This window comes from Talpa europaea (assembly GCF_964194135.1).
Source record: "Talpa europaea genome assembly, chromosome: 2".
Classification (NCBI taxonomy): Eukaryota; Metazoa; Chordata; class Mammalia; order Eulipotyphla; family Talpidae; genus Talpa; species Talpa europaea.
Window position 1 is genome coordinate 119,499,865 of NC_140068.1, and position 21,034 is coordinate 119,520,898.

Sequence of the window (21,034 nt, forward strand, 5' to 3'; positions counted from 1 at the left end):
CTGGGATAATCTGTTTCTTAGAATGGGTAAATCAGGATAAGAGCTCAGGATAGGAAGATGCAGGTCTCTAAGGAGGAGAACACAGACTTATGCTCCTGACATGGGGACTCAAAAAAGCAGAAGCCAGATCTGAAAAATGCTAATTAGACCAAAAACAAGATATAGTGAGAAACTGATGGTCCCCAAGATGGCTTCCAGGTCAAAAGGATCCAATGAAGGGTGATGTCAGGGATGGTCTCCCCTCCAGCTCAGGAGAGACTGGATTCCTTAACATCCCTTCAGAAAAAGTAGGGCCCTGTGGGGAGTCTTTCTAGCACAGAACAGGAAACCCAGGAGGTCTCCTCCCTCTCTGACCAAAAAGAGGTCTGTATTTTTTTATTTTTAAGATGCATTTATTTATGCATACAAGACCTGGGGTACAGGCCAGAGGAGGGGTGGGGGTGGGGGGGTGGGGAGGTGAGAGGACTCACCAGAGACACAGTGGGGAACAGAACAGGCGGAATGACTGAAATACAGTGCTGAGGGGAGCAGCAGGTGAGACAGGAGAGGTCTGCTGTGCCATGTGGGTCACCTACCTGGCCAGCCAGGGATAGAACTCATGCTGCAGAGGCTGCCAAAAGCCACACAGTGCTGTGCTTAACCCCTTGCGCCTCCAGGGAGGCCCCAGAAAGAGGTCTGTGTTCTGACCATGACTCCATTTTCCCCGGAGGTGTCAGCCTGAGGGAGATCTGAAGCCACCGAGGCCTTGCAAGGTCCCCCTTACCTGAGCGCTGCAGTGTCTCCCTCCCTTTTCCAGGAATCTGCACAGCAACTCCACGCATGTGATCCTCAGGTAGTCCCCGCAGTTCCGCAGGTCTGTCTCCCCCTCATACTTGCTCCGGGTGGTCTGAGCCGCCTCATCAGCCTCATCCGCGGGGGGTCCAGGAGCGCAGGTCCTCGCTCAGGGCGATGTAATCGGCGCCGTCGTAGGCGAACCGGCTGTAGGAGGCGCCCGTCGGGCCCCACTTCGCACCCTTCCATTTTCTGGACGGTGTGAGAGCCCGTCCCTGCCCCGTCAGCCTCGACGACCCCCCCACCCCCCTACCCCACCCCCCAGCCGGGAATAAACCTAAACCGAAACTGACCGCAGGGAGCAAAGCCCCGCGGGCTCTTAGCGGGGCGGGGCGGGGCGGGCCCACCTGCCTCAGGGGCGGCTCCAACGCGGGGTCTGGGGTTTCCCGCACGTCCCCGAGGACGGGGTCACGTCTGGGCCCGGCGCTCACCCGCCTCGCTCTGGTTGTCGCGGCCGCGCAGGTCGAGCAGGTTCTCTCGGAACGTCCGTGCGGCGCCCGTCGCGCTCCGCGTCTCCCCCGCCCAGTACCCCGGGCCCTCCCGCCCCGCCCAGGGCGCCCGCGGCCCCATCCTCGGCCCCGCCGCGGCGCTGTCGAACCGCCCGAACTGCGTGTCGTCCACGGAGCCCACGACGATGAAGCGGGGCTCCCCGGGGCCGGGCCGGGACATCGCGGTGGAGAAATACCTCAGGGAGTGGGAGCCTGGGGGCGGGAGGGGAGACCGGGCTGACCCTCCTCCCGCGAGGGTCCCGGGCCCCGGGGAGACGGGGCGGGGGGCAGGGGGCGAGGGGGGCGCTAAATTGTTCCGGGGCGGCGGGGCTGGAAGGGCCGAGACTCCTGGGGAAGAGGCGGCGGGGCGGGGAGGGCCGGGAAGGACCGGGACAGGTCGGGTTGAGGGGGGACAACGGGGGGGGCGACTGGGAACCGAGCCTTTACCGGGTCCAGCGCCGCCGCTACCAGGGGTTCCCCTCGGCACCCTCCCCACCCCCAGGGCGGTTTCCCTCCCGACCCCACTCACCCGCCCAGGCCTCCGTCGGGGCCAGCGCCCCCGAGAGCAGCAGCAGGAGGAGCGGGGGCCCCATGGTCCTCGCCACCCGGCCCCAGACGCTGGGCGCCCCGGCGGGGCGGGTGGAGACGCGGTGCCCTGAGCCCGGGACGCTGACCGGCTGCTCGGCGCCCTCGGGCCGCGGGGAGAGGGAACTGGGCGGAGCCGCCAGCGTCCAGGCGGGAGGGCCCGACGCTGGCCGCGCAGGGAGAGGTGCCCCTGGGGGGAGGTGGGGAGTCCCCGACAGCCACCTTCCCCGCCCCAGACAGGGCCCCGGGACCGAGACCCGAGAGCCTCACCCCGGACCTGGGGCTCGCCCCGCACCCCCCTCCTCTTCTGCGCCGAGAGCTTCCTCCAGGCCCGGGGCTGCCTCACCGCGTCTCACACATTTTCCTTTCAGAGTCTCCGCGCGCGCAGCCGTCCGAGTCCTCAAGGACCGCCAAGGATAGTGTTATGCGGACAAAACTATCAGTCTTCACCATACAGGGAATAAAACCATTTTAAGCAGGTTTTTATTTTATTTAGAAAATTATGAATAATCCATCGCATGTTCACTGCTTTAAAGAAAATCAGATTTCTGAAAATAAGCGTGGTGGTGAGAAGTGACCTTTCACAGTTTATAGTTTACAAGTGTCGTCTCTGTCTCATGGCAGTTAATTGTCATATTTTCTTCTGCGTTTAGTCTGTTGTTTTGGTTGGTCAATGAAAAAATATACAGCCTTAAAGAAATATGTAGGAATAGCATTTTATAATCTTTTAGGATAATTGTGAGTATTCAAGTTTGTTACAGCTTTGATAATAAATTGAAACTGTACAATGATAGTTTTTCACATGTTATTTGCAAAGAGAAACCTGATACACTCACTGAACGTTTTCTATTCTGTTACATTAATTCCATAGACCTCTCTCGCATGTTAATAGATCTTGAACTATTATGATTTTTAAATGTAAAGCATTGTTTCACTAGGTTATATGAATAATGCGTTTATTATTCTAGAATCAAATTTTTAAAATCATATTTGTTGGGCCTCCCCTGGTAGCGCAGCGGTTGAGCGCTGGGCTGCGAGCTACCCGCAGCCTCTGCAGCACGGTTTAGATCCCTGGTCGCTGGGGAGGGTCCCACATGGCGCGCAGACCTCTCCTGCCGCACCTGCTGCTCCCCTCAGCAGTGTATTTCATCAGTCTGCCTGTTCCGTTCCCTGCTCTGGCTCTGGTGAATCCTCTCACCCTCCTGCGCTTCTGACTGTACCCAGTGCTTGTATAAATAAATAAATGAATCTTTAAAATAAAATAAAATCATATTTGTTTTATATTCCAAACATCTCAAAGGAAAAAATTAGTTGATACGGAAAGTTGTCAAGCTTATTTAGGGATGCAACATAATTTTCTAATACCTGGTTTTCCCCCGGAGTTTGCATTTTATCATGGCAAGTAACTACTATCAGTTTACAACTCAGTAGATTTTTCTTAAAGGAAAAGACACATTAAATTTCTAGAAAGTGCCTACAAGTTACCTTAATCTATATAATGAGTTTTGTTATTCATTTCTTCAAATAAAGATGGTATTGCCTGAAAAATAAGTCTATTTAACCTCATACAAATTGTTTTTCTTGGAACATACTACTTTAGATTGTAGCAGAAGTGATTTATATGTACTGAGCTTACATTGTTTCCAAATTTTTTCTCTCAGGGCTTGAGGAGATGCTTCCCTGCTTTCCTAAGTCTCCCTGTCCAGGACCCCACAGCTCTTCATACTGGACAGGGTGTCTCTGCCCCTGTCCCTGCCCCCTCCCCTTCGGCTCCCTCCTGTGCAGCCTGTAGGGCAAATGATTGTCAGGCTTTTCTGCCTTCCCACCATTAGGATTAATGATGGTGGACACGTGGGGTGGGGTGTGGGCATGCATAGGTGGGTATACCTGGGCTGAGACTCACTTATAAGTGCAGTGTCATGGGGATGCCAGCAGAAGAGCAGCAAGAGGAGAAGAGGGCAGAACCAGCAGAGCAGCAAAGGAGAAGCAGGACCACGAGAGAACGCCAGAAAGCCCAGAAAGAGTGAAGACTCACCAGGGGCTGGGAGGCCTGCTACCTCCCAGCCTCTGGTACCCCTCACTGCCGTGTACTACCTGGTAAAAAGCCCATTAAAATCCCCAAAAGCGGACCTCCCTGGTGGCGCAGCGGTTGAGCGCTGGGTTGCAAAGCTGCCCGCAGCCTCTGTAGCAACAGTTCCATCCCCAGCCGCTGGGCGAGGGTCCCACATGGCACGCAGACCTCTCCTGCTGTGCCCGCTGGTCCCCTCATTAGTGTACTTCATCAGTCTGCCTGTTCTGCTCGCTGCTCTGGCTCTGGTGAATTCTCTCACGCTCCCGTGCTTCTGACTGTACCCAGTGCTTATATAAATAAATAAATAAATAAATAAATAAATAAATAAATAAATCTTAAAAAATATCCCAAAAAGCCACCACATCTCCAGGACTCTCCTCCTTCACCCGTCTGCATAGGTTCATGGAGATCCTGCACTGGCACTACATTGGCATAGTTGGCAGACAGGTATGGAGCCCTCCAAAGGCCTCAGGAGGGCCTGAGGAGAAGCTGACCATGAGCCTTTGACAACACGGGAGGTGCCATGACAGCACAGGTGGTGACCAAAGTGTAGGAGCTGCGGGAAGAGCTAAAGATGCTGCAGGAGCACAGGAGAGGGGCCCCAAGAGGACCAGCCCATGACCCCTGAGGCAGCAGAATCTTTGAGGAAGAAAGGAGCACGATTCGGAGGTCCTAGTGCTGGTGCAAGGAAAAGATTGATGGATTTAGACTGACAATTCCACCAGAAGGCAGAAGAACCTTGAAATGTTGCTACTGTAATCTCCGCACAGGTCTCTCACCCACATCTGTTCCCAGTGTCTCCTTCCATGTCCCCCAAGTCTCTGGCACAAGTCCAAGGCTGAGAAACAATCACAGCTTCTTCACCTGTTTCCAGCTTTGCTGCTATCAGAGCCTGGAAGGGAAGGTGAAGACCTGGAACTGGGCACCTCCCTGAGATGTGTGCGATGTGGGCAGTTTGTCAGGCCATTTGGCTACTGAAGCTGCTGTTTCGATGCTGATTGTCTGGTTCTGTGCTGGCCCCTCTCAGCAGCTCCATGGAGCATCTCGTGTTGTGTCTTCTACTGCCTTAGTGAGCTGGATACTGGCCTATTGTCTGGCTGCCATAAGCTCTAGGCCATCAGTGGCAGGAAGATGTCCTTTTGGGAGCGATGTCTTTTTTCAGGATAGTAGTCTTTTTTCATCTTCAGTGGCAGGTGGGCACCATCTTAGATGCCTTTTGTTCAGGACTTCAAAATACTGGACACTGCTTGGGGTGAGATAAACATCCTTTGTAGCCTCAGTGATTCTTTGACTTTCCTGTTTGTAAAATAAATCCCGTATTGTTGTTCTCTGAACGTGAGTGGTCTTGCAATTGTGCACACGGGTGAAAAACTTGGACAGTGACCTGTAAACTGTTTGGCCAGTTTTAGTGCCTCTTTTGCCCTGTATCATTTTTATTTTGTTCTTTTCCTTTCAGACTTGCCTGGCTGCTTCTACCCCTTTCCTATGGGTCTCCACCAGAAGGTGCCTTAGTCTTATTGTAAGCTTTCAGGCTTCAGTGGTCCTGCTCTGGGCCAACCCTGTTTGGCTGGACATTTACACCCAATGGGATGGTAACTTCGGGTGTTTCATTTAGTAACTACTTTAACTATGGTCTTTCTGTTCTCTTTATTGCACACTAAGTGTATTAAAGTCCTCTTCTATTGAGGATCTTATGCATTAGACTATGTCTTTATGCAATTGATGGCAGAACCCACTTAAATGTGCAGGTTTGAAGGTCTGGGTTGCTTCTCATGCAGCCCATTATCATGTCTGATACAGGGCAGCAAGGGACCCTAAAGCTGTCCCAGGACACTGCCCAAATAGTTTACCATTCTGAGTTCTTCCCCCATGCACACAATTACAAGACCACTCAGGCTCAGAGGACAACAATAATGGGGTTTATTTAAAAACCAGGGAAAAACAAAGAGTTCCTGAGACCACAAATGGCCATTTACCTCACCTGAAGCAGTGTCCAGTGTTTTAAAGTCCTAAACGTAAATGTTGCCAAGTAGCATCCTCCTATCTCTGAAGGCCTGGAGCATGTGGCAGCCAGACTATAGGCCGGGATCCAATTCACGAAGACAGCAGAAGACACAACAGGAGATGCCCAACAGAGCTGCCGAGATGCCCCAGTACAGCACCAGACAAGCGACACTCAAAACAGCTGGTGCAGCGGCCAAAAGACCTGACAAATGACCACACTCAAAGCTTAGAGAGGTGCCCGGGTCCAGGTCTCGCCTTCCCTGCCAGGCTGTAACAGCAGCAAAACCGGGAACAGTTTCAGTCACTAAGCTACTTTCAAAGCCTCCAAATATTTCCTCTCTGAGTTTGGCTGCAGAAAACACAAATAAATGGACATATATTCCTTATTAAAAAGAACAAATTGCAAAATTTACAGTACTGAATTCAAAATTTACTAGGGCCTCCCCGGTGGCGCAGCGGTTGAGCGCTGGGTTGCGAAGCTGCCGGTGACCTCTGCGGCGCCGGTTCGATCCCCGGCTGCTCCCCGGCCACTGGAGGAGGGTCCCACATGGCGCGCAGAACTCTCCTGCCGCCCGCTGCTCCCCTCGGCAGTGTACTTCGGTCCTTCTGCCTGCTCTGCTCCCCGCTCTGGCTCTGGTGAATTCTCTCACCCTCCCGCGCTTCTGACTGTACCCAGTGCATGTATAAACAAAAACAAACAAACAAACAAATAAATAAATAAATAAAACATGCCTCTATTAAAAAAAAAAATTACTAAAGCTGCATTAATCAGGACAGTGTGATCCTGGCCTAAGTCCTGACAGGCATCACCAGAACAGATTAGAGTGTCCGGAAATAGATATTATCCTTCAGGGCTACCATGTGAAACCCTGCCATTTGTTATTTTCCATTTTGTTATAATAAGAATGAAAGGTTAAATATTTTCATATTAGTTTTTACTTTGACATTTACCAAAAAGACTCTTCAATTTCAGAAAAAACTGTTCGTATTAACCATGTAGTATACAGTCCTTACACATGCATACCAATTAATTTAAATCTAAAACTTGCCTGTGACATGATTCATTGATCAGTAAAGACACATTCATTTTATATTAAATTCTATATGGCCAATGGTGCAGTGAGGAATTATTGGGAAATGGGCCTCGCTGGTGGCTTTGGGAGTAAGTCTCAGCTCTATCACTCTGTGGCCTGAGTTCAATTCCCCACGAGGGAGCGAAGCCACATAGGGTGCAGCAAGCAGCCTTCTCCTGTCATGCCTGCTGCTCCCTGGAGCAGTGTATTTCAGTACATCTGCCTGTTCTGCTCCCCACTCTCTCTGGTGAATCCTTTCAACCACTGCACCTCTGGTCTACACCCCAGTTCTGTGATGCTTGAAAAACATACATTGGAAAAAGGTGGCAGTCTTTGTTTGGAAAGTCTGCAAAGCAGATCAAGGAGAAAAGACTTTAATGAGAAACTATTTGAGAATAGTACAGAGCAATATGATGAAGGGATTAACATGGTAATTCAAACTAAAGCACAAACTAACTGAAGTATAAACATTTTGAGAATAAAGCAGTCAGCTAATTCTGTTACATTACATTCATTTATCAACTCTTAATCGACTTGCTTCAGTGTACTTCTGCTACATTGTCTGGTCCATAAATCACTATACAACAGAATACAACTTAAATATATGAAGGGAAACTCCATTATGGAAGTTTGTAGATGGCTCACAGCTATTCCATGCAAACACAGTTTGGGGAACCTCCCCTCAGGAAACCACAGGAAACAGGTCTTGGGCCCAAAGTCTCTACAAGGGTGTTGCCACTATATGTCCCCCGTGGGGCAGAGAAGTGTGTATGCATGAGCCACAAATTCATGGTCCTCCTTGGAACCCGGGTCCAGGTTAGTTATTTAGGCTTATGAAACAGGACTTGGGCACTATTCCAAAATGTGCTATGGATCAAACCATGGCAATACAACCCTGCATTTCCATTACATTGTGAGTGCTCCTGCATCAGGAAATAATCTCCTCTTTTCACCACCATAGAGAACACTTGATTTTCCTAGGGCTACATGAATTAAGGAGTGATGTATTACTATCTCATCTATTTCTTTCTCTACCACTGTTCCCTATTGGAATGGCATTAAAATTAGCCAAATCAGACTGGAAAGTAAAGAAAAACAATGAAATAACTGCAGGGGACATAATTTGAGGAACATTTTCCAGGACATAATTTGAGGAAATTCAAGGATTTTCTATATTATTGATGCAGATGTTGGCTACATAGATCAACTGAGGAGCAAACATTTTCTTACCCATGACCTAGATGTGGTATAAATGGAATTAGAAATTTCCTCCATATCTGAGGATTGGAAAGCTGATAGTATACCAGAGACTATGATTCAACTAAGAGGCCCACATAGTAAGACCTCCGTAATGGATCATGGCTTTTAGCAGTAATGAAGCAAAACACACAAAAGCAATAATTAATATATATATGCATGTGTTACACTAGTTTATAACACTGTATAAATTTTTGGAGTACAGCTTCACACCTATTAAACTGTGTAATTCCACACCACACACACCAACAGAGTTCTAATGAGCCTCCACTAACAGGCTTCCCCTAACACACCCCCCCTCTCCAGGATCAGGTCCTCCTGCCAATTTGTGTCTGTGCAAGCATCGACTTCTTTCTTTTCATGTGTGTGTGTGTGTGTGTGCCCTCACCCCACTGATAGGAGGACTCTGGTGAAGTTTTTCTTAGAGGTGACCCAAGAACCCCCATCTGTGACCCCAACACCTCTCCCAAGGAAACAAGGAAAGTCTGAGAAACTGTCATCCAGGCAAACTGGATGGGATTATTGGGCATAAAATGGACATTAGCAAAAACGAATTAAAGTATGGCGTTTAGTTATTATGTCAACATTGCTGCATTAGTGGTAAAAAAAAATCTGTACTCATGTAGGATGTTAACAAAAGGGAAATGGTGTGGGATAAACAAGACGTGTACTGCCTCTGCAACTTTTCTGTAAATCGAACAGTATTCTTTAAATGTTATTTTTTAAAATACTCTCAATATTTAATAGGTTATATAAAGAAAAATTTTTTTCTTTTCCAGTTTTCCCAGGTATTACCTTCCAGGGACTGGAGAGAGGGGTTCTGGGAGAAAAGATGGAAACCTCACACACAGGGCAGGCTCCGGAGTCTCCTCTCCTCTGAGCCCTGCTGCTCTGACTCCTCACAGAGCATCTCACCCCCAGGATACCGCCCTCCAGGACCCCCAACTCTGCCCACCTCAGCCCCCACCCCGTCCTGGCGGCTCCACCAGAATCCGGAGCAGCGCGGCAGCGCCCCCGTGTGGCCACAGGGCTGAGCACAGGAGACCAGAGCTGCCCTTTCTCCTGCTCAGCCAGGCCCTCCCCAGGCTCCTTGGGCTCCAGGCGGCAGGACAGGGATCTGCACACCAGGGGGCGCCCAAGTGCTGTTTCAGGTTAGAAGTCCTCCAATTTTCTTGGTCCTATGGACAAAGGAAAAAAGCAGGTTTCCAGGTCATTACAGCTGATTCCCAGATTATGGGCTGATCCCCAAATATAGAGGTTCCTTCTGTCTCGGATGGATCCTTGGACTCCAGAGTCTCTGTACTTTGTTTCTGCTTCTGCTTCCAGGGAATTAACATTCAATTCTACCCAGGAGCCCAGGGCCTCGCCCAAGAAAAGGACAAGGTTCCAGGAAAACGCCAAGACCCGTGAGCCGACCACCCATCCACGTCTTACCGCAGGGGGGAGCAGGAGTGATCAGAGCCGGGGAGAGACCCGGGGAGCTGGTGGTGGTGTGTGGTGGATCATTGGTGGAAGGGCCGCACCTAAGAGGAACAATAACTATAGAAAGATGACCCACGCTGTAAGGAAATAAATAAATAAATATACATCTTTTAAAAATTCTCCATCCCTGAATGAGGGGAGGTTGAGGAGAGCCCCCAGGGCATCACTACGAAGCCGGGGATGCTCCTGGAAATGTAACAGAGGATGAAAATGGGGACTAGGGGATGGGGCCCAAAAGGAGTGGTGGGGGCACCAGGAAGTGTGGGGCCAGGAAGGGGCAGCATCGGGGACACTGTGAGGGGAAGGTCTGTGTGGGTGACGCGGCTCTGGCTGGGGCTGGGAGAGTCTCTGTCTCCCCTGGTGGGACTGCAGAGGGGCTGGAGCTGTAACTGACCAGGGAAACACTTAAGTTCTGGGCCTTTCCTGTCCGTGCAGGGCTGGTGTGACTCAAACACGCACACTCAGGCTGATGAAGGAGAGAGAGGAGGAGAGGACAGATGGTTAGGAGGAGGCCCCCATTTCCTGAGCCTCAACATCCTCCCCAACTCCCCAATGCTGGGGTGGCAGGGAGATTCCTGGAATCAAGAGGAGGTGATTCAGGGAATCAAGAGGAGAAAGGCCTGCACTGCTCTGGAGGGCCAGCCCAGGGGGCTGATTCTGGGGCTCCAGGGCCCCACTCCCTGCAGGCGGGTCAGAGTCAGCCCTGCTCACAGCTCCAGGCTGCTGACAGCCCCTCTGTGCCGTGACCCTGCAGACACCACTCTGGGGATAGTATAAAGAAACAAAACAGCAAAATTAAATGCGAATCTAAAAACGGTAGAACTCATTTTTTAAAATCACATATTTTGAAGGACACTTCTGAGGACGTGGAATCCTTGTCTGACAGCTCATTGCTATCAGGACCTTGACCGTCACGTGAGCTACTCTGGCCTCCACTGTTTCTTGTGAGAAAACAGCCACTGATCACTTTATCGCCTGAATATTTTACTGGTTTGTAACAAATCACTTCCTCCTTTGCACCTAAAACAAAGATCTGGTGTCTCCACAGTCTCTGAGGGGGAGGCAGCAGGAGGGGCCTCACTCAGAGGCTCCAGCTCTGGGTTCCACGAGGCTGTGATGGGGACGAGATGTTGGCGGATCTGAACGGCCATGGTCAGCGTGGAAGGACCTGCCTCAGAGCTCCTGCATGTGGCTCCTGGAGAAAACCCTCAGGTCCTTGTCCTGTGGGCGTCCCCTTAGCTGAGGGTCCACCGTGTGCAGGGAGTCACCCCAGAGAGGGACGGGGGGGGGGCGCGGGGAGCCCAGGCGGGAAGTCTCAGCCTCTGTGAGCCTAACTCTGTGACGTGGTGCGTCCCTTCTGCTTCATTCTCCTCACGAGGAAGAGCCAGCAAGTCAGACACACTCATGGGGGGCACTGTCTCCCCTCCTGTGTATCACAGAACTGGTAGAAAATCGAAAGTTGAAAACCAACACAGTAGACCTTCTGGACACTCATTATTTCCATTCTGCCCACATGAAAAATAAGCTGCCTCCCACCCAACGCCCCTAAAAGTGTCTCCCATCACAGAAGCAGCGTGACGTCAGCATCTCATCGCGTGACTCTGGACCACGCAGAGGAAGCACCTTGAGAGCATCTGTGCAGTGAAACTGTCTGTGCTCAGCTCCTCGTGGGCTGAGGCAGTTTCCTGCCCCACAAGCCCTCGATGAGGATCCAGTGGAGGACAGACACAGGGCAACTTGTGGACCCATTTTTTAATGTTTTTAAAGCAAATTTATTGAAATATAACTTTTGACCATTGAGTCATTTGTTGAAGGCTCACCTGTCATGTCCTTTTGGTAAGTGCAGAGGAGAGCAATCATCCCATACTCTACCTTGAGAACATCCCTATCACCACAACAACCTTGTTTCCTGGGCCTGTGCCCATGGCACCACCCCCACTTTACCCTCCCCAGCCCTGGGCAGCCAGAGCCCACTCTCTGCCTCTGGGGATGAGCTTGGGAACTTCTCTCTAAACACATCCCAGGCGACTCTGCTGACAGAGACCTGCAGTGACATTTGGGGTACCCTAACCCAATGCATGCTGGTGCCCAGGAACATACTCCACAGGGTGTTTAGGTCACAGAGAAACACATGACCCCACCCAGGAGGCCCTGCAGCCTGGGGAGTGTGAGGAGAGAAGGGCTGCTGTAGCTGCCTCAGAGGAGGCCAAGGGCAGAGCCAGGGAGCTTCCTTCCTCAGCAGGAAGGGGACATGGGAGCTGGGCCTTGAAAGCCAGATGTGGGCACAGGAACAGCAGTGGCTCAGGGAGCTGATTGAAGGCTGACTACATGACCTCAGCAGTGACTTTCTCCATGTGACCTTGCAGATCCCTCCCCAGCACTCTGTGAACTGGGAAGTGATACTGTCTTGACACCCCTCCCCCACACCCTCTCAGAGACAAGGATATGGAGACTGAGGGGTTATGGCAGTGCCCAGGTCAGAACCCCAGCCACTTGGCTAATGTCTGGGCCTCTGGACCGACACCATCCTCCAAACGGACCAGGGGACCAAGGAGGCAGTGAGCCTGGAGCCCTCACCACCCGCTCCAGATACCACACATTTCTTGCCTGGATTTGACTAAAGACAAAAGCGCAGTAGTAAGTCATCATGTCATCACCCTTTATGGAAACGAATTGAATTCACCAAAGAAAAAGACACACTGTGACTGGTTGCACCAAAAAAGAAAACCCAACTTTATGCTGCCTCCAGGAGGCAGGATCAAAATAGTTCTTGGGAAAAACACAAGAAAATGGGACACCCCAAAATGCCATAAAATATAAAATAAACTTCCAGCTAAAAAAGGTAACAAGAGACAGGGATGACCATCATCTGATTCAGGAATCCTACATCAGGAAGACATAACACTCATCAATACACATGCACCAAACAAAGGAGCAGCAAAATACATAAGGCAACTATGAACACATCTGAAAACAGATATTGGCAGCAGCACAGTACTAGTAAAGAAACTCTACACCCCACTTTGATCAAAGACACATCACCTGACAGAAAATCAACAAGGAAAATTTGCTCTAAGAGAGTGTTAGACCCCAAGGGCTAAATAGATATCTACAGGGCACTGCACTCCACAGTCCTCTCAAGTGTACAGGGAACAGTCTCCAGAATAAACCACTTGTTGGGTCACAGAACAAGTGTCAATGAATTCATAATGACTGAGCACACTACCACATGACAATTGGGTTAAGGAGGGAATTAAAGAAGAAAATTAAAAATACCTTGAGACAAATGACAACCTATCAGTGGGCACAGCACAAGCAGCACTAAGAGGGGAATACAGAGCAATTCGGGCCACACCTAGAGTCAAGACAGCTCAAGGAAAGAATCTAACCTTATGCCTAAAAAAGCTAGAAAGAACAAGTGAAACAAAGAGACAGTAGAAGGAAAAACATTAAAGCTGAAATAAATGAAACAGAAATCAAAGGCATCCAAAAATCAATGAAACCACAAACTGGTTCTTGACAAAAAATAAACAAAACAGACAAATATTTTGCTATACTTTCAAGGAGGAAAAAAGGGAAAAAAAATTTAATAAATAGAATAAGATATGAAGGGGAGGCGTTATAGCAGACATTTCAGGAATAGAGAGGATAATAAGACAATACTAATTATCTATATGTCAATAGATTGAATAACCTCAAATAACCTAGAAGAAACTGAGGAATTCTTAGAAGTATACAACCTTCTGAGACTGAGTCAGGAAGATTCAGAACAAAGCAACTGCAAGCAAAGACACTGAGACACGAATCAAAATTTTCCCAAAAAATAAAGCCCAGAACCAGACATTTTCAGTACCTTCTACAAAATCTTTAAAGATGAACTAACACCTGACTCCTCATCTCTTCAGAAAAATAGAAGAAACGGGAACACTGCCATCACATCTCATGAGGCCAACATTCCCTTGATACCAAAAGCAGAGAAAGACATCACACACAAGAAAGAAAGCTACAGACCAATATCCCTGATGAACACAGAAGCAAAATTCCTCAACAAGACCTTAGCAAACCCTGATCCAGCCACACGCAGCCCCACTGACATCCTGGAGACAGGACAGGCCCAGGTGGGGTCTGAATCCCTGTGATCGCAGGCCCTGCTGGGACAGGTGCTCCTGAAGGACAGGGAGAAAGGAGCAGAGAGATGACCTTGAGGAGTGACCACAGCAATGCCCACAATGCACTGAGCACCGACTGGACACAGGTCCCATCCCCCTCGGCTCCTCACAGCCTCTCCTGCCCCCTACCTGCACAGACTCAGCACAGCAAATGCATGCAGTTCGGGCTGGTCCTTGTGGCTCCTCCCTATATCTTGTCAAATTTTAAGAATCTTTTCAATTAACCCATCAAAAAAACAATCCAGAAAAAAAAAAGTTTCATGTCTGGGTGTCTATTTTCTGTAGGGAAGTGGACATTATTCCTCAGGAAAACACAGAGTACAGGCAGGAGTGGAGTCAGCCCCGCCTCTGCTGGAGCAGGAAAGTCACCAGGGAGAGACACAGGTCAGGGTGGGGAGGGGCCAGATGGATGGGGTTGGGCCCGTCTCCCCACCTCCTCACGTTATGCTGATAGGAAGAGACACATGAGGACTCCCTTTGCAGCAAGAGAAACCAGAGGATCTCTTCTTGAGGGAGCGCTGGTTACATCACTGCTTATACTTTAGAGGGTAGGATCACCCCATCAGGTGCTGTCACTGCAGCACACCCACACCTGAGCTCCATGGTCCTCCGGCAGCGTCCACTGTGCTCCCTTCCCGCTTATTTTCACCCTCCCCACTGCCCCTCTGCCAGCCCCTGCTCTCCATGCAGACTTCAAGGGTCAGTGTGTGTGAGCGTGTGTTGTTAAATAGTCCCCATAATCAACTTTTATTGGTTTCACATAAATAGCTAATAGTTTGCAAACCATGTTTTTCCAATATATTTATGTTAACATGTACAAATGTATTTATTAGACTTTTTGGCAGTGGAGGTAGGGAAAAAGAAAAAAAAAGTGACACTGACGATGTCAAAGCTAATCTTCAGTGACAGGGTAAACTCTTGGCCATTGTTGCTCTTCTAAGACAGTTACATATTTATAACCTCAAAACATGTCAAAACTGCAGTGCCTCAGTTTACTTTAAAAAAACAATAGTGAAACATATTACTTGGGCATCACATTTTCCTTTCTACATGTATATACATTCACATAATTTTACACTTATTACATAATGGTTTTTAAAAATAAACATTGGCATGTTAAACTAAATAATCCCACATCTGATAAATCATGATAGCATCATTTTTTTAAAATTCCAGTTTACTTATTAGTCAGTAAAATGTAACATTTGGCAATGTCCCCAGAGAATTGGGGGGGCAGATGAAATATGAACCATTCATTTGCATAGTCACTACTAGATTCTGTCAGACTGGCAGTCACATTGCAGCTCCCCCTTGAACAAAGTACTACAAGTGGTCATCCCAGCCCAGCATGGAAGACGGAGCTCACTCCTGACACCAGGCACCACCTGTCACTGTATTTGTGTTCCTTGTATGGCGCTCAGCCTTGGTGCTATTAGCACAATGAATTTTCCTTAATGAATGTGGTGGGTTAAGGCAAAAGGACATAACCTGGTCCCCTCAATCATTTATTTTCTCTCCACCTTTTTAAAAATTATTGATGAGACCATATAAGTTGCAGAGTCACTGGCTGGAAAGACACAGTCACTTCTTAGGTCACCCATGGTGTTTACGCAGGAGGTTGGTTTCTCTTGGTCTCTCCCTCCCTGCTGACCATCCCTCAGGAGGGCCCTCAATGTGGAGTTTCAAATGCTACCATCACTATGTCTCCTGGCTGGGTATAGATTATTTTCCCTCATTAAAAATATTTAATCATTGGGCAATAATCTGCTCAGTCTTTGTAAACTCTCCACTGAATAATTTCTTACTTTTGGGGGGGTCACTCCAGTGCCACAGCAGATTGAGCATATGCTGTGAAGCTGTCTTCAGCCTCTGTAGTGCGGGTTCGATTCCTGGCCAGCCAGGGAGATTCCCCGATGGTGCGGCAGATCTCTCCTGTCGCTCCCGCTGCTCCCCTCAGTTGTCTGCCTGCCTGTTCTGCTCCCTACTCTGTCTCTGCTGAATCCTCTCACCCTCTCACACCTGTGGCTTGTACCCCAGATATTGTATAAATAAAATATAAATCTTAAAAAATAATAATTTCTTATTTTTTACAACTTCCTGCTGGCTGCTGTGCTTTTTTCTCTCACCTTCCCTTCAAAGGGGGAAGGGTTTTGAATGAGCCTCCAATTCTACCCCACAATGTAAAATATTGTCCACAGTTGTAGTTAGAGAAGAGCTGATGGTCTGTATGATGAGCTGAGTCATTGATAAAAGGCCTTCAGATTTGAGGAGACAGAAATCACTGTCATGAATGGAAATTGTGCAGACATTGACCGAGATGTTCAACCTAAATAAACCAGCTGGTTTAATGGTAAGATGAAAGGGTGGACTCTGAAGAAAGCCATCCACAGGGTGAAGACCATGACTTTCAGGTAAAGAGGATCTTCCAGAGAGGAGGTTCATGGATTCCTTTATCTTTAAGTCTATAAAGAAAGCCTCTGTGAATCCAGTAGATCAGCATGTTAGTGAGAAAGAGGACAGATCATACAGGAACAATGAGTTGAATCCAGCTATTTGAAACTTTCCTATGTTGTCATGTAATTTGCTGCATCCTCTCAGCTCCACAGAAGCAGTGACATGGTGGGGATATATTTTTTTTATATTTTTTATTTAAATTTTATCTTTATATTCCCCATACAATTACAACCCCCTTATTTTGACGCCAAGCCCTCCTTTCCCCACCCCCACCCCCCATAGAGTGTCTCTGGTTCATAGTTGTTTGTTGATTTTGATATTTTCTTTCTTATAGTCATTCTTTTTCCTGGCCCCTTATTTAAGTTTTCTAGATTCCTGCTATGAGTGAGACCATCCGGTATTTTTCTTTTTCTTTCTGGCTTATTTCGCTGAGAAGGATCCCTTCCAGCTCCATGACATGGTGGGAATACTTAATCCATGGTAATGACCTAACAGTAAACATGATTCTCAGTAGACTTGATTCTACAAATATTGTGGGTGGTTCATTAGGAAATGACTATAGACAAAGTAACAACTCATTGTCACAATGAAGAAATACAGGATAAAAGCAGCAAGATTTCTTATAACCAGGAAAATAACAGTTTGTTGGAAGATGTCATACTCTGGCCCAGTGGTTGGATATAGAAATAATATAAAAAATAATTATCTGCAGCATCGAGTACAAGATCCATCTTAGCTCTAGCATAAAGGGGAGGCTGGGGACCCAGTGGTGGTGTAGGTGCAACAAGACACAGTGGGGGACTCAGTCAGCGGGAGTCAGGCTTTGTCATCAAATCAGTCTGTTGCCAAACTAGAGAGGGTCCATCCACCTTCAGCACTGCTGGGCCAGGAAGCCTGGGCTGGTCTGCAGCCCTGGTCAGCAGTAGGCGCAGCCTGGGGAGTTCAAGGGTTAGTTTTTAAGTTTGCCTTAATATAGCCCTTAGACTTCTTAGACCATATATAAGTGACATATTTGTCTTTCTCCTTTGGACTTATTTCAATTAGCATAATCCATCCATGTTGCCCAGATGGCATGCATTTATGTTTTTCTGATAAGTAGTATTCTATTATCTATATACCACTTCTTGATTTCTCATCTGTTTTTGGGCATTTAGGTTGTTTCCATCGCTTGGATATTGTAAATAGTGCTGCAGTGATCATGGATGTGCAAGGTGCCCTTCATAGTAGTGTATTTGTGTTCTGTGGGTACATACCTAGGAGTGGGACTGTTGGGCCCTATGGCAGACGCACTTTGAATTTTCTAAGAAACCTTAATTATGTTTTATATGTATATATATAAAATTTCATATATATAGTCATAGATGTATGTCATATATATAATCATTTATTTATATATATATATAATATCATTGTTCATTTTTGTACAATGTATGCTTTTATGCTTTCTCCTTTCAGGTGTATTCCCCATGAAATTCCCAGCACCACTTCACCCATGAACCATCACCATGGTCCTTTGTGCTCTTCTCTCCCGTTTTGCTCCTTCTACCTCCCCCTCCCCTGAAAAATGTCTCTGATTTATAGTTGCCTAATTTTGTTTTTCTATTATTACTGGTATTTTTTTCCTGATCCCTTATTTGATTCCATTATATTCCTCCTATAAGTGAAATCCTCTGATATTTTTCTTCATCTCTGGCTTATTTTACAGAACATAATCCCTCTAGCTCCATTCATGTTGAGAATGGCATGAGATTATCTTTTTTCATTGCTGAATGGTATTCCATTGTGTATATACCATATCCTCTTGATCCAGTCATCTATTCTTGAGCATTTGGTTGTTTCCATATCTTACCTATCATAACTAGTGCTGCAATAAACAAAGGGGGAAGGTATTCTTTTGAATTGATGCTTCTGTGCCTTGTGAGTACATTCCTAGGAATGGAGTTGCTGGCTCAAAAGGTAGATGCATTTTTAGTAGTTTGAGGCAACTCCAAACAGTTTTCCATAATGGTTGCACAAGTTTGCATTCCCACCAGCAGAGTAGAAGAGTTTCTTTTCTCCAAAACCGTGGCAATATTTGCTGTTTCCTGTTTTTTAAATATGTGCCATTTTCACTGGTGTAAGTTGGTATCTCATTATGGTTTTGATATGCATTTCCCTGATTTAAGTGATGTCAAACATTTTTCATATACTTGTTGGCCATTTGCATTTCCTCTTTGGAGTAGTCTTTTTTGATCTTTTGACAATTTTTTGACTGGATTGTTTTCTTTTGTTGAGTCATGTGAGCTCTTTGTGATCAGTCCCTTATCAGTTGCATTGTGAGCAAAAATCTTCTCCCAATCAGAAGGGTGTCTCTGGGTTTTGGTTAATGTCTCCTTTGGTGTACAAAAGTTTTAGTTTGATGTAATCCTAGCTATTTATCTTTTCTTTGTTTTCTCTGCTTTGGGGAATGTGTCTTTAAAGGTGTTGCTGAGATGTATTTCTTGTAGTGTTTTGCCTATGTTTTCATCTATCTACTTTATGGTTTCAGGTGTTATGTTGAATTATTTTATCCATTTTGAGTTTGTTTTTTGTGCATGGTATGAGGTATTAGTCTAGCTTCATTTTTTTTTTTGCATGTAGCAGTTCAGTTTTCCCAGCATCATTTATTGAATAAACTGTCCTTGTTGCATTGCATATACTTTGCTCCTTTGTCAAAGATTAGGTGCCCATAAATATGTGGGTTTATTTCTGGGTTTTCTATTTGATGCCATTGGTCTGTGTGTCTGCTTTTGTTCCAGTACCATACTGTTTTAATTATTATGGCTTTGCAGTATAATTTGAAATCTGGCAGTATGATGCCTCCATTCTCCTTTTTAGTCAGGAGAGCTTTCATTATTTGCAGAAACCTTGATATTGTTGACATCAAAACCAAGCCAGAGGCCTCCCTGGTGGCGCAGCAGGTTGAGCAGAGCACTGTGAAGCTGTCCACTGCCTCTGCAGCATGGGCTCGAATCCTGGCCAGCTAGGGAGATTCCCACATGGCACAGCAGACCTCTCCTATCTCACCCACTGCTCCGCTCAGCAGTGCTTTCAGTCTGTCTGCCTGTTCTGTGCCCCGCTGTCTCTGGTGAATCGCCTCAGCCTCCCATGCCTCTGACCTGTACCCCACTTCTTGTATAAAAAGGACAAATCTTTAATAAAAAAAGGAGCCTGTCTACATTCTCAAAAACAATGTAGGATTGTTCCATATTCTCCATGTTCTCACCAGCACTTGTTAATATCTGGTCTTTCTAATATAAGGCATTCTTACAGACATGAAGTGATTTGTCACTGTGTTTTAAATCAGGGGATCATGAACAGATCAAAAAGGTGTGGTACATATATACAGTGGAATGTACTCAGTGATTGAAACCATAAACTTATGCCATTTGGGAAATATGGATGGGGTAGGAAGGGAGTATATTAAGCTTGATAAGTCAAAAGGAAAAAAAAATATCAGGTGGTTGTCCTTATATGTGATATATACGAAACCAAACAGAGGGTCAGAATAAAGACAAAATTTGCAACCTGATTATAGATTTGAGACATACAGAAGGGGAAAGGGAGAGAGATGATTCCAAATAGGGGAGAGAAGAGCACAAGGGACTGTAGTGATGGATCATGGGTGCTATGGTGGTGACGGAACTACAAGGACTACACCTGAGAGAGAAATTAAATATTATACAAAAATTAACAATGAATAGATTTAATTTAAGAAATTTATATCAATCACTGATATAATGGGGGGGTGAGAGAAATTCTACCACATTCAGTTCTACACAAGGCATAGCTCTCTCACTCGGTGAAGGAAAATAATATTGAAGAAATTCAGGTGAATCACCTTAAATGATAACATTCTCAATAGTCCACTGCATCCTCAGAATGTCCCTCTCACATCTCTCTCTGGTGTGTCCCAGGGGATGAGAGACATCCCAGAGTCCTGGGGACTGTTTCTGCTGAGGAAACACAAAAGAGAACCTGGTCAGAGGCCAGAGATGAGACCCTCGGAGGAAATGATGAGGGTGACAGTGAGCCTCTAGTGGGCTCTGAGACCTGGGACGCTGGTCGCGAAGGACTCACCAGATGGGGGACTGCTGTCAGCTACAAGCAATGATTCTCTATTTTTCTCAGCATGGTTATATGGGAACTATGAACAAGGACCTCTGCATTTTATCGTAAGTCAGAGAAAGCAAAACAAACTTGCCTCGCATGCCATGCGCGTGAGCTCACACACACCACATATGTGAACCCTTGGGCTTGTTGGACATGCCTGTCCTTGTGAGCCTCTGTTGCTAAGTTACCACAGAGGAGACTTCCAAGGACAAAGCGAGTTCGGGGTGTCCCTCCCAGGCTGTTTCCCCCCTGGTACATGTGCGTTTTCTCAGCGTTTTGGTCAGCCCTTCCCTTGCCGGCCTCAGGTCACCTCTCGATCATCCTCATGCAACATCCCCCCTTTCTTTTTCTTTAAAAAGAGGGCTAAGATCTTTGAGGTGGAGTATTGTTCACTCATGGTTCGGCAGAGGAAGGAGTATCCTACACAAAAAATAATCACACATATTAGTACAACAATCACAGCACAACTAATGCTATGGGTCATGCTCT

The 21,034-nt window shown here is 47.1% G+C and overlaps 1 pseudogene across 1 annotated transcript; it reads right to left on the reverse strand.

Moving 5' to 3' along the window:
• Window positions 1–905: 905 nt before the first annotated feature.
• On the reverse strand, window positions 906–17,400 carry LOC311167657 (lathosterol oxidase-like; annotated as a pseudogene). The gene is made up of 5 exons: window positions 16,885–17,400; window positions 16,087–16,588; window positions 1,849–2,008; window positions 1,263–1,437; window positions 906–1,023 (listed from the first exon to the last, which is right to left on the reverse strand). The product of its transcript is annotated as a lathosterol oxidase-like (transcript).
• Between the last annotated feature and the right edge of the window lie 3,634 nt (window positions 17,401–21,034).